This window comes from Sus scrofa, chromosome 16 (assembly GCF_054392235.1).
Source record: "Sus scrofa isolate SSC_HxYL_T2T_F1_AM1 chromosome 16, Sscrofa_HxYL_maternal_Yorkshire_Landrace_v2.0, whole genome shotgun sequence".
NCBI lineage: Eukaryota > Metazoa > Chordata > Mammalia > Artiodactyla > Suidae > Sus > Sus scrofa.
Genome location: NC_139398.1, coordinates 34,867,640 through 34,882,308, shown reverse-complemented (window position 1 = coordinate 34,882,308; position 14,669 = coordinate 34,867,640). Strand labels below are relative to the sequence as shown.

At 36.4% G+C, this 14,669-nt stretch overlaps 1 protein-coding gene across 2 annotated transcripts in view; it reads right to left on the bottom strand.

The window, feature by feature from the left end:
• WDR70 (WD repeat domain 70) overlaps positions 1–14,669 on the bottom strand; it is a 290,519-nt gene that overhangs the window by 74,000 nt on the left and 201,850 nt on the right. The window lies entirely within an intron of this gene.

Below are 14,669 nucleotides of genomic sequence, written 5' to 3'. Positions count from 1 at the left end.
ACCAACAGATTACCATGAAAAGAATAGCTCTCTTTTTCTAGAAAACAATATTCTTTAAAAAAAAAAAAAAAAAGCTATTAACTAGTCGTTATTGGGATTAATTACAGAGAGTTTCTAAATTATGGCATCACACTTCACAGTGGAGTGGCTTCACAAATTCAGATACAAACAGAAGGAAATTCACTGGAAGACAAGGACTTTTAGGATAGAATCCAAAGGCTCTTCATACATGGCAGATATTTTCACCATCTTAGTCAAGCAAATAAGGAAATAGGGATACTGAAGAACAGTATTTATTAGGTGCATCTTATCAAAATAGACATTTTTCACTTGATCTTTCTATATATTTACTGGTGAGTTTTGTTTCTTTTTTTTTTTTTTTTTTAAAGGATTGGGGGTTAGGCGGAGATCACTGGAAAACTTATTTGTTTCCATACAATTATTTTATATTTCTGAAACCTCCTCTCTTTTAAACACATTTCAGTCTGTCAGTAATACTTATTGAGCGCCTCCTCAAAGCTAAAATACAACCTCTTTTCATAAGAAAAGCATTTTCATTTAGCATATCACATCACACAGTTCATACATATATCTGGACATAGTTGATGTAGGAAAGTGTGAGCTAGGAAAAATAGCCAAATGAATTCAAGAGCATCGCAGATACAACATAGAATAAAAGACAATAAATTTACTCTACTTATCAGCAAGGTTTTTAAAATAAATTTCAGTTGTTTCTAAATTCTTTTTAACCTAGGGCATAGTTTAGTAAGGCTAGAAAATGCTAGAGGTTCTCAAAAGGCAGAGCTCTTGTTTTTCTTTTATAAATTATGGGCTACTAGATGAACAAATATTAACTCAGGTGTCAGAAAAATTTCACAAGATTCAGGCAGCCTTTTGCTGGACATACCTGTTTATAGTATCATACTATATATAATATATATAACAAATATTTATATAATAGAGTATATATTATTTATATAATATAGTATATTATATATAATGCCACTTGAAAAGACTCCACCTATTTCACTACACTTTCTGCAACGTTTAATAGCAACACCGATAGTGACATACCTCTAGCCTTTCTATTATAAAAGCTGGAAAGGGAATTCTTATTTTTTTTTTATTTGAGTAAAGTTAAAAATATCTTAGAAAAATCTAAAAATTATTTCTCAAAATGGCCAAGGGAGTCATGAAAAATGGAAGGTTGACAATTTTTTTGAGTATAATATTAGTTTCCTGAAGAACAATAATATTTTACCACTTGCCTAATCCTACATTTAGGAGAAGTAAGAACTGTCATTAGAAATTCAAAATATTTCTGGCTTTACTAGTTAACTGGCAAATGAGATTTCATTCTCTTTAGGAAAACACATCACTTACTCATTGCTCACCAAAAAGCAACCAAACTCAAAAAAATGCATATGCATAATCCTGGTCAGTTTTCAATTACTTTCATACTTTGATATGGATTGTAATTTATGAAATAATAGACCTAGTGATAATATTTATGCAACGATTACTAGTTGAACCCAGGATGCTGGGTTATTTGCTCTATTTAGGACTGAATTGTTTTCATACTTTGATCTGGATCATAACGTTATGCAATAATGGACCTAACAATAATCTTTATGCCAATAAAATATCAGTTGAATTGAGAACACTGGGTTATTTTCTCTCTTAATGAACATCTGATGAAACTAATTAGAAACTAGCAGTAAAAAATTGAAGACGTACAAACATCTACAGGTTGCGTTTTCATTGCTCTTTTTGCTCTTCTTTTTCCTATGCCTCTCATCCTTTTACTTCCTTTGTATTTCTTAGAAAAGCAGGACAAAGCTTTTTCACTTTCAGAAAACGCATGCTCAGTGTAACTCTAGGCACTGTGCTTACAACGGGGTTCTCTTTTCTAATTATACTTCCCCCCATTTTCTGGTTGTCATGAGCACCTGGCATGTGTCTTCTCTGGATAATTCCATGCTGGAAATATTCTTTTAGACCATCCTGAATGGATCCCCTTAAATATCTAAATATAGGATCATAATCTACGTTCATTTTCAATGGCCTCGGTGCTCCTCTTTCAAGTCTTGGCAAGAGAGTTCAAATCATACTGTCAAATATAAATAATAGTAACATGAAGACTATACTTCTGATCTTCTAAACTTAATTTAGTTAACTATTATTTTCAGTAAAAAGACAATAAAGAGATGCAGAAAGAAAAGAAAGAAAGAACTCATTTGGGAGGGAAAACTAGAGTTAATATAGAGAGGAATAGAAGAGCAGACCAGGTTATACTGTGGGGAGGCAGTGTCCGTGGGCCACGTACGAGAATTGAACTGTGAAATAAGGCATCACCAGTCAGGTGATCTTGAAATAAATATTTGCTACCTTTACGTAACTGCAGGGAGTTTATGATAAAGGGATACCTACCCCAAGTAAACAGGTACCACATTTTTAGCAATCACACTTTCAAAACCCTAAAGGTCTATTAAGTCGACTATTATATTGAGTTACTAGCTCTAGAACATTTAAAGCAACCTTTAATTACACCTCTTCCCCTACCAACCTTCTCTGACCACACAATAGGGCTTTCCAAAACAGCTGACATCTAAAGGCTACTGTAAAATAACCGGGTCAGTTTTCAAAAATGTGTTTCCCGTGATCCGTACCTATAGCAGAAGCGCGAGTCAGGTTTACATTTCCTGAACGAGGCAGTACAGGGCAAGAGACTCTAGAGGAGAAATTCTAAGTATAAGAAAGTGTGCTACAAGCAAGAGAAATAAAAGAGAAAAGGCTGAAGGTCATGTTCTTCAGTGGTTTGTGATGGTGGGAGAACTGAAAGAAAAATAGTTCAAAAGACCCACAGCAATTTTGTTGCAATGAATAGAGTACTGGGAAACAAGTGAATTGCCAATTATACTAACTCAGTGAAACAGACTATGTTTAGGGTATAGCCTACAAACACTCTCTTACTCTTCTGTTCTCTGGTTAATGAAGGTAACATTACATAGGATGTTAAGGATACTACCCTATACCTCATTTATTCATGTGAGTATGCATTCTGGGCTTTTAAAATGCCTCATACCTCTAGCTTAAATCACTAATTGAGGAAAAGTTCTAATTCTTCAAGGGGACAGAATAGAAAAGCACAAACTTGTTTAAGTGTCTCCTTCAAATGACTGGTGATTTTTCATTTCAACCAGTATTTCTAAATTTGGAAGGACAATTTAAAATTTACTGAAGTCAAGAATAAATGCTGCTTTAAGATCAAAAGGTAAGCTAATACAGAGAGCAAGTATCTGTTCAGAGTTTAAACCCAAAGTGTGACCTACTTTTAAGACTTTATAGCCTAGAGGAGAAAGTCTTTAGATCTAAATGTCAGCATGTTCTTTCAAAATTATTATTGTGATTATTTTTAACTCCATCATTCTCTCCATGAAAAAAACCACACAATACAGTCTATTTATCAAAGACTAGTGAATACCACATCAGAAAGGCTAAGACATAGCTATGGAAGAATTATCATGGAAGTACAAAAAGTAGCAACACTAACAGCTACTATCAGGAATGTTCGCTCCCGCATTCTAAATAGCATTAAAGATTAAAATAACAGGTTTTTCAATGTTAGATAAATGGAATAGGTATGTAAGATGTTTTTTGGATTTTTTGCCCTAAGCAAACACAAATCAGTACAAAACTTTTTGTTTTTCAAGGGTATGTTATTACAGCCATAACACTTCTCTGTAAGTATGCTATAAGAAAAAAACTTTCATACAGATTTCAGACATAAAAGAATCAATATCCCATACAAACAACCCTGGAGCTAACTGTATCAGAGAAAACCATGACATAGTAGTTGAAAGAAATGCCTCTGGAGCCAGACAGAGCTGGGCAGCTCAGCTTTAGTACTTCTAGTTACATACAATGGCAAGTTACTTAACTTCTTTAAGGCTTAGTTTTCTCATGTGTAAAATGGGAAGATAATAACAATTTCAGTTAAGTTATGGTGAGAATTAGATGAAATAATACAGGCAAGGTGCTCCAACACATCTCTGGTACCGGAAAAATGATGAACAAAACATAGCTATTATTTTGTTTTGATATGACACAGGCAATCGCAAAGTAAATGAATATTGAGAAATAGTTGCAATGTTATTAATTCTCAGAATATGCTAACCAGAAGTCAAGCATGTATTTCAAATGAAGCAAACCACTTCATCATCACGATCACAATCAAAGAGTGTTGTAGAACCCAAGCCAAAAGACAGTGACTGCCTTCAAGGAGCTTGTAATCCAAAACAGATGACACTGGCATCAATATGCAAAAAGTCCCAGAGCCACTGAGAGAGAATTACACAACACCCTCAGACCAGAAGGAGCTTAAGAGCCAAGGAAACAAAAGAATTAAGACTTACAACATTCATGCATAAATAAGGTTCATAGATCAGAGTTCCCATATCAGCAAATGAGGGAAGAGAAGTACTTAGAGAGTAATTTTTTAACTTCCTCCTGTCTCACTAGCAGTGCCATTGGACATCCTGGCTTTCCTTTAATGGACTGCTAACTGACCACAATAAAACTTGAGGAAAGTCTTGACAAATTTTCAGAGATGGATAATGATGTTCATATCCACTGGGAAAGACTCTTGGCCATATTATTTGGATTATAATCGCTTTACGGAGTCTAAATCACATGATTAGAAAGTGTGAAGTTGTGAGGAATTTTTTTCAGGATTTTTTTCCATCATCTTAGTATGATCATTCTTTAAGGAAAACTTATTCCAATAGGCAACTAGGGGAAGAATTTCAAAGGCTCAACACAATGACGCTGTTGTTCATTATTCAAATGAATACTCTCTCTGGGGTTGTTTTTATGTTCTCCATTTCTTCTGAATGATCTAACTTACTCATCCCTTGGGCAGCCAGTGAATAGCTTAATTTTGTTCATTGGACTTATAAAAATCCACTAAATTAAGTTAGATACATTTTTTTCTTTTAAGCGCTTATGTATGTGCAATTTTTCTAGAAATACTTAACGATAATTAGTTGAAGCCAATATTTTAGTTTTGCTCTTGAAAACAACAAATTCATTTCCTTCTAAAGTTGGGGTGTCAGATATCGCTTTCCCTTGGAAGCAGGTCACCTAAATATTCAGCTAAGTCGATTCCAATTAACTGTCAAGAATAAACTTGATTCTGTAACATACCAATTCATAAAATCTGATCTCAGATCTTGACATCAGTGTGTGTTTTCTCCTCTAAGTCATATATTAGAGAGGTTCACCAAAAGGAAAAGGTATTACGAACACAAATGGCTTTAAGAACTTGACATACTAAAATCAATCACTGGGATGGACTAGGGCTTAATAGATACAAACTAATACGTTTAGAATGGACAGGTGATGAGGTCCTGCTGTATAGCACAGGAAATTATATCCAATCACTTGTGATAGAATAAGACAGAAGATAATATGAGAAAAAGAATGTATATATGTGTGTGACTGGGTCACTTTGCTGTACAGCAGAAATTGCCAAAACACTGTAAGTAAACTATAATCTTTTAAAAATTTAAAAGTAAAATGGGAGTTCCCATTGCGGCACAGTGGAAACGAATCCGACTAGTTTCCATGGGATGTGGGTTTGATCCCTGGCCTTGCTCAGTAGGTCAGGGATCTGGCATTGCCATGAACTGTGGTATAGGTCACAGACACGGCTTGGATCCCGCATTTCTGTGGCTGTGATGTAGGCCAGGAGCTGTAGCTCTGATATGACCCCTAGCCTGGGAACCTCCATATGCCACAGGTGTGGCCCTAAAAAGCAAAAAAAAAAAAATTTAAGTAAATAAATAAAATAAATCAGAAAAACAAACATAAATAAACTTCTGGTCTGATATGAGAATCAAAACGGTAATAGCTAATACTTAACTAGAGAGGTTACTGCCTGCCAGGCACTACTCTAAGCGTATAGACACACCCATTACATATACATATCTGTACACATGCATATACACATATACTTACATGTATATACATATATACATACACACTCATTTAGTCCCCCTAACAAACCCAAGAATAGGTGCTGATAATTTTTTTTTTTTTTTGGCCATGCTCACAACCTGCACAAGTTCCCAGGCCAGGGATCGAACCCAAGCCACAGCAGTGACCAGAGCCACAATAGTAACAATGACAGATCCTTAATCTATTGAGCCACCAGGGAACTTCAGTAGGTGCTGTTATTGCCTAGTTTTATAACTGGAGAAATCGTTATCCAGAGAATAAGTGACAAGTCCAGACCCACTTTGAATCTGGGCATATCTTCAGGGTCTACACTATTAACCATTATACTATAATAACTCTCAAACTCAACTCACTAGTTCAATATAACACCTATAAAGCACATTGAACCTTGAAGAGCTAAAAAATACACGTCTTAAAACAACTTTTGCACATAAACTCATTTTAGAATCCTAAGTTATTAAATCCATTAAAATCATGCTCTATCTTACTTTCGATATCTTGACTAACACAGTAGATTAGTCAAGTTACCAGTTAAAAGTTCTCAATTATAGCAGAAAATGAATTTACTGAACGACTAGAAAGTGCCTCCTGAAATTGCTAGGGAGACTAGAGAACCAGGCTCAGAAAATGTGTGGGAACAGGCAGGCGTGGCACAGCCAAGGTCCCAGCCAGATTCAGGACCCAGAACAAGCCTGGAAGACACCATTACCACTTCAGAATGTTGCTTACATCACTGTCACAGCTACCCCTAAAACTGTGGCCACTACTCCCACTCCTACACAGGAACGGGTTCTTCCCTCTCACTAAGCTCCTGAATCGAAGGCCAGAGTGGCAGAATTTGGCGAAACCTAGTTTGAATACCTGCATTCCATTCATACAAAGGACACTGGGAAAGTGGGCATTTGGCAATATTGGTTTTTGGACTGGGAGCCGTGCTCTACTTCCCACTAAGACTCACGTGATCCGTAATTCATTTAACAGCATCAGCAGACATGATTATCCTCCAGAGGGACATGCTCAAAAGATAAGTCATTTATATGCACATATGCTTCTTGAACACATTCTTTTTTAAGCTTTAATTAATCCTCAGGGATGTTAAAGACCAAAAGTTATGTCTCCATTTATTAAAAAGAACTTCCTGCTGCCCTAAAATGTTCTCTTTTCAAATTGTTCAAAATCTATTAATTTTAGCATTTTCAGTCTTAGTGTATAGGAAGGGGAGAGGGTGTATAAGCTGACCTAACCTTGCATGTTGACACTAAGACTGTTTTAAAATCACGTTTAAGGTTAAAATATGTTTTAATATTTTTATTTTAAAATAATTCTAAATTTACAGAAAAATTATAAAATTATTAACTATACCTACAAGCCCTTTACCCAGCTTCCTCTAATGTTACCACCCACCATAACTATTTACGTACAATTATTTAAAAAGCAGGAAATTAACACTGACAGAATACTAATAACTAATCTAAAGGCCTGATTCCAATTCTACCAGTTTTCCCACTGCTATCTTTTTTTTTTCCTAGTCCAGATTGAATACAGGATCTCATACTGAATTTAGTTGTCATGTCTTCTTGGTCTCCTCCAATCTGGGGTGGTTTATTTATTTACTGTTGCTGATTTTTTTAAATTATTTTTTAAAATAAAACAGCTGCTTTACAATGTCGCATTAGTTTCAGGTGTATGACAAAGTGATTCGGTTATACATATATACATTCTTTTTCAGATTCTTTTCCCATACAGGTTATTACAGAATATTGAGTAGAGTTCCCTGAGCTATATAGTAGGGCCTTGTTGGTTATCTATTATTTGGATACTTGAGAAGCGTATTGGCAGTTATTTTATAGACTATCTGGATCTATCAAATGTTTCCTCGCTATTACATTGAAGTTATATATATTTAGCAAGAATACAACAGCAGTGATGTTCTACCTGCTCATGTGCCATATCAGGGGTTATACAATGTCACTGTCTTATTACAGGTGATGTGGTCTTTAATCTTTTAAGGTGGTGTCTACCAGGTTTCTCTAATGTAAAGTTTCTATCATTCCCTTTGTAATTGGTAAGTATCTCGTGAGGCAATACCTTGAAATTATGTAAATATTCTTTTTCTCATCATACCACTGCTCACTAATTTTAGCATCCATCAGTGATTCTTGCTTGCAGTAATTATTATGTCGCGTTTGCCTCATGGTGATTTCCTATCATTCCTTATACATTTATTAATTGGAATTCTGTTGTAAGAAATTATGTATGTATTGGGGCATTTTTTTCCCTGGATGTTTAATTTATTCTATGTTACAGTCCATAGACTTGTCCCAGATAAAGTTCATAGAAGCGTCCCAAATTTGGCCATTAGGAGCTCCTTCAATTTGGCTCCTTTGTCCTTTTGAAATGTCCCCAACATTTTTTCAGACATATTTTAATCAAATTATCCCAACCTCAATTAATATCACTGAGAAAATACAATTCAGAAAGAGGTCCATTAGGCTAATTTAATTCCTTTATCAATTATCTTTGTAGTATAAATGAAGCATTTTCAAGATTTTTCCCCTTTTCAATTTAATTTTACTGAAAGAATTTTCACTGAGATTTATTCTTCCATTTAACTTCTGTAAACAAAAGATTTAATATACCTAATTCTTTAAAAATACATTGGGTTTGATATATAGTTCTATCAAATCCAATTCTATGGAGTCAAATATTATAGACATAAATGTTGTGGCAAGTTATTACAACTTAACATACACTTTTAAAAGTCCTTTAGCCCAACCTATTCATTTTACCAAAAAAAGAGGCTGAGGCATGGAGGGGTTGAGTGATTTACTTTATGCAGCTAGTTTTTTTTTTTTTTTTTTTTTGTCTTTTTGCTATTTCTTGGGCCGCTCCCACGGCATATGGAGGTTCCCAGGCTAGGGGTCAAATCGGAGCTGTAGCCACCGGCCTACACCAGACCCACAGCAACGAGGGATCCGAGCCGCGTCTGCAACCTACACCACAGCTCACGGCAACGCCGGACCCTTAACCCACTGAGCAAGGGCAGGGACCAAACCTGCAACCTCATGGTTCCTAGTCGGATTCGTTAACCACTGCACCACAACGGGAACTCCTATGCAGCTAGTTTTGAAGCAGCACTGGCACAAGACCTAATAACTTCCTCCACACCACTGCGCTGTGTGCTCTCCTATGCCCTACCAAATTAGTGCCCAGGGACAGAGAAAACACACTTCTCATAAGTCACTGTGCCATCTCTCTCAGGGATATGCATCTAGAAGGGATTTTGAGCCAAAGGTGAGTAAAGGCAGGAAGGGAATTGGTAAGGGTGACAATTAAACATGGGCCAGAGGTACTAAGCAAAGCAGTCCAGAAGGCACTGGTCAAGGCACAGACATCCAATCAATGGAGACAAAGACATCAGGCCAGATCATGGAGGAAAGAATCAGATCTCAGTCAGGTCTGGGAACCAGAAATTCAACGTCAGGCCAAAAGTTAAGCCAAATCTCCCTGCCTTGATGGGAGGCATGGGTCTTCAGTTACTCTTGCCAGTCACTCAGCCTTCACTCCTCATGCACATTTACCAAGTCCATGTCCTACACATCCTAAATACCTCTCTAGCTCACTTCTCTGGGTTGGGCTCCACTCTCACGCCACATCCTTGGGTGAGTAGTTCCACATCATCTCTCATTTGGAACTGGGCTCACCTGGGACCTCTTAACTGACCCCTTGCCTTAACTGTCTCTTGCCTTAATTTCTTCCGATTTATCTTCTATATAGACCACAAAGTGATTCTTCAAAACCTTGAGTCTGATCATACATTTCTCTTGCTGACAGTCATTTACTGAAAGAGAAAAAAGAGATCTCCCCCTCAACATCACCCAACTCCAAAGCCACCAAGAGGAGCAGAGCAAATCAGTCTGTGGGGAAAGGCTAAGATTCATTTTAAACAGCATATTCAACCTATCTGCTGTTTCTGTAACTCACAGGGTACAGAAAGTAAAGCTCAGCCAATGTTCTTAGATAATTGAAAAACACAAACTACATGTTGGCTTTCAAAATATTAAAAAATACTCCCCCATAAGACAGAATAGAAGCCTTTGGGCCAAATCTACCTCTGTAAATGGGGAAACCCATACAAACAAGTAACTGCTATCAAATTCTCCTCTCTTTCTCTCTCTCCCTCCCTCTCTCTCACACACACACACACGCACGCACACACCTGGTATCAGTTTCAGATTTATGTAGGAGAATCACTTTCTCTAAGAATATGACTTTAGGAATTTAGTAGAGAATTTTTTATTTTGGCTTATATCTTCCTAAACAAAAGTATTCTTAATTGATCAATATAAAAATAATAACTACCATGTATTTTGCTATAATTTTAAACTAGTATTTGAGTAAAGCATCTAAAATATCTTTTTCCTCTTTGAGATACACACTATGTATGTGGGAAAACATTCAAGCCTTATGCAAGTATCTTTAGTATCTCCATATGTTTTAACTCCTAACATTTGGAAAGTTTGCTCTGCTACTAAATGGTTTATAGGCAAATCTTCCTAGGTTTAAAAATAAAACCTAGGCTACTAGATCTAGTCAATGACAAATAATTCCATTTAAGTTATGTCCATTTAAACTGAGCAAAATGTTTTAATTTTATGCTACTTCTATAATCTTGATTCACCATCTCAGTAATAAAATATATAAAGCATAAACATAGTACAAAATGAATTACTTCCTTCAATGAATGATAAGTGATTACTTAATGGGCACAGAGTGTTTTTATGGGGTGGTAAAAAAGCTGTGAAACTAGAGAGAACTGATGGTTACACAACATTGTGAAACCACTAAACAGCTGGGGTTTTTTTCTTTTGGCTGTGTCTGCAGCACGTGGATGTTCCCAGGCCAGGGATCAAACCCACACCAAAGCAGTGACCCAAGCCACAGCGGCTACAACACCAGATTCTTAACCACCAGGCCACCAGGGAACTCCAAATTGTACATTATTAAATAGTTATTTGCATGTCAGGTGAATTTTACCTCAATTTTTAAATAAACCAATTTTAACTAAGTAATCAATAAGGTGCTATATAGATCTGGAAAGAATTATGAAAGTAGAGTAGTATGCAAACAGATGAAGTTGAGAAAACAGACTTAACTAGAGAAACTAGATTAGTATGAATGGGATTTCTATGGGTGACCTACAGGAATCTGAGAGGTAGACACTTGCAAACCAATTGGGGCAGCCTTTCAAGAAGACACCAGCAACCAAGTACACTCTAACCACAGATGATTTCTGGCGGCATATCAGATGTCTTCAGGGGCGTAGGCAAAAATGCCAAGGCAGGGAAAAGTCTTGCATCCATCTGCCTCCTGTTCGAGATTGCCACAGCTCCCCTTCCTCTCCCTTAACATTCAAATGCCTACTGTGTTTATCATGATCTCTGGTCACTCAATGCCCCAAACCATTTCTTCTTCTTTAGTCAAAGCTTCTACCTTTTAAATCTAGGCTTTACCTATCATTTTAAAGAATGATGTTAGCCTTGCCTACATCACAGGACTGCTGTGATGATCATATTATACTCAGGACCTAACTTTGAAAACTTTGGATTTTAGTTCATTAGTATGTCATAAAATCAATTTAATAAATTATGATCAGTACTGTTTAAAAATGAAATCAAATGGGATGAAAAAATATCAGAGTGTACTATACATTGCTAGATTAGAAATTGTTATAGTAAACTATGTCAGTGTGTGTGTGTGTGTGTGTGTGTGTGTGTGTGTGTGTGTGTGTGTCAGTCTGTGCAAAGATATATGTGTAGCCAGTCACAATGTAAAACTTAATTTACTGTAGGTAAAAAGTACACAGCTTTATAAGACAAGTAAGTCCTTTCTCTATTATGTTTTCAGATTGAGAGAATATAAAAAATGTTTTTCAAGGGAACCATCATACACTGTTGGTGAGAATGTAAACTGGTACAACTACTATAGAAAACAGAATAGTGGTTACTCAAAAAAACTGAAAATAGAAATACCATATGAACCAGCAATCCCACTCCTGGGCATCTATCTAGAGAAAACCATCAATGAAAAGATACATGCACATCAATATTAATTGCAGCACTATTTACAATAGCCAAGACATAGAAGCAACCTAAATGTCCATCAACATAGGAAGGGATAAAGATGTGGTGGACATAGGAGTTCCTGTCATGACTCAGTGGTTAATGAACCCAACTAGTAACCATGAGGTTGTGGGTTTGATTCCTGGCCTCGCTCAGCAGGTCAAGGATCCAGTGTTGCCATGAGCTGTGGTATAGGTTGCAGACAAGGCTTGGATCCCTCGTTGCGGTGGCTGTGGCATAGGCTGGTGGCTACAGTTCCAATTAGACCCCTAGCCTGAGAACCTCCATATGCTGCTGTGTGTGCAGCACTTACATCACGTAAATCAATGAAACATATCATGTAAATCAATGAACATGTAAATAAATGAAACTAGAACACACCCTCACACCATGAAAGAAAATAAACTGAAAATGGCTTAAAGACTTAAATATAAGACATCATCAAACTCCTAGAAGAGAACATAGGCAAAACATTCTCTGACATCAACCTTACGAATATTTTCTCAGGTCAATCTCCCAAAGCAACAGAAATAAAAGCAAAAATAAACCAATAGGACCTAATCAAACTGACAAGATTTTTCACAGCAAAGGAAACCAAAAAGAAAACAAAAAGATAACTTATAGAATGGGAGAAAATAGTTCCAAATGGTGCAACTGACAAGGGCTTAATCTCTAGAAAATACAAGCAACATATACAACTCAACAGCATAAAAGCCAACAACCCAATGGAAAAATGGGCAAAGGACCTGAATACACATTTTTCCAAGAAAGATGTACAGATGGCCACAAGCACACGAAAAAAATGCTCAACATCCCTGGTTATTAGAGAAATGCAAATCAAAACTACTGCAATATACCACCTCACACGAGTCAGAATGGCCATCATCAATAAGTCCACAAATAACAAGTGCTGGAGGGGGTGTGGAGAAAAGGGAACCCTTCTGTACTGTTGGTGGGAATGTAAGCTGGTACAGCCACTGTGGAGAACAGTATGGAGGTACCTTAGAAATCTATGCATAGAACTACCATATGACCCCGCAATCCTACTCTTGGGCATATATCTGGACAAAATTTTGCTTAAAAAAGACACATGCACCTGCATGTTCACTGCAGCTCTATTCACAATAGCCAAGACATGGAAATAACCCCAATGTCCATTGACAGACAATTGGATTAGGAAGATGTGGTACATATACACAATGGAATACTACTCAGCCGTAAGAAAGAACGAAATAATGCCATTTACAGCAGCATGGATGGAACTAGAGACTCTCATACTCAGTGAAGTAAGTCAGAAAGAGAAAGACAAATATCATATGATATCACTCATATCTGGTATCTAATATACAGCACAAATGAACCTTTTCACAGAAAAGAAAATCACGGACTTGGAGAATAGACTTGTGGTTGCCCGGGGGGAGGAGGAGGAGTGGGAGGGATTGGGAGCTTGGGGTCAACGGATGCAAACTACTGCTCATGGAATGGATTTACAATGAGAAACTGCTGTATAACACTGAGAACTATGTCTAGATACTTAAAATGCAGCACGACAATGGGGGAAAAAATTATGTATACATGTATGTGTAACTGGGTCCCCATGCTGTATAGTGGAGAAAAAAAATAATAAAATAAATAAATAATGCTTCGGTCAAAATAAATAAATAAATAAATAAAGATGTGGTGCATATATACAATGGAATATTACTCAGCCATAAAAAGGAATGAAATAATGCCGTTTGCAGCAACATGGATGGACCTAGAGATTATCACACTAAGTGAAGTTAGTCAAACAGTGAAAGATAAACATCATATGCTATCACTTATATGTGGGACCTAAAAAATGGATACAAATGAACTAACTTGCAGAACAGAAACAGACACACAGACTTTGAAATCAAACTTTTGGTTACCAAAGGAGACAGGTAGTGGGGAGGGATGGACTGGGGGCTTGGGACTGGCATATGCACACTGTGGTATATAGAATGGTGGGCTAACAGGGACTTCCTGTATAGCACAGGGAACTCTACCCAATATTCTGTGATAATTTATATGGGAAAAGAATCTAAAAAAGAATGGATGTGTATACATGTATAACTGAATCACTTTGTTGTACAGCAGAAATTATCACAACATTGTATATCAACTATACTTCAATAAAACCTTAAAAAACGTTTTTCTGAGTAAAATAGGGTTACCATATGATGTACACGGCAACTGGCTTCCTGACCATCTGTCCCACAAGCATCTGGGTTTTCTACCCAGGGTAAAACATATATAGCAAAAATTAAAATTCTTTATCAGACAGTTTAGAGTGAGAATAATTCTTTATCAGACAGTTTAGAGTGAGAATAATTCTTTATCAGACAGTTTAGAGTGAGAGTAATTCTTTATATAATTAACTATAAATAGAGTGGTAACTTTAAAAATACTTCTGAATTAAGATATGATCCTTGCATTACTTTGTAGGAAAGAGCTGAAAGCCACAAAATCTCCAATAAGGAACAAAACTGGTAAATATTTAAAATATTC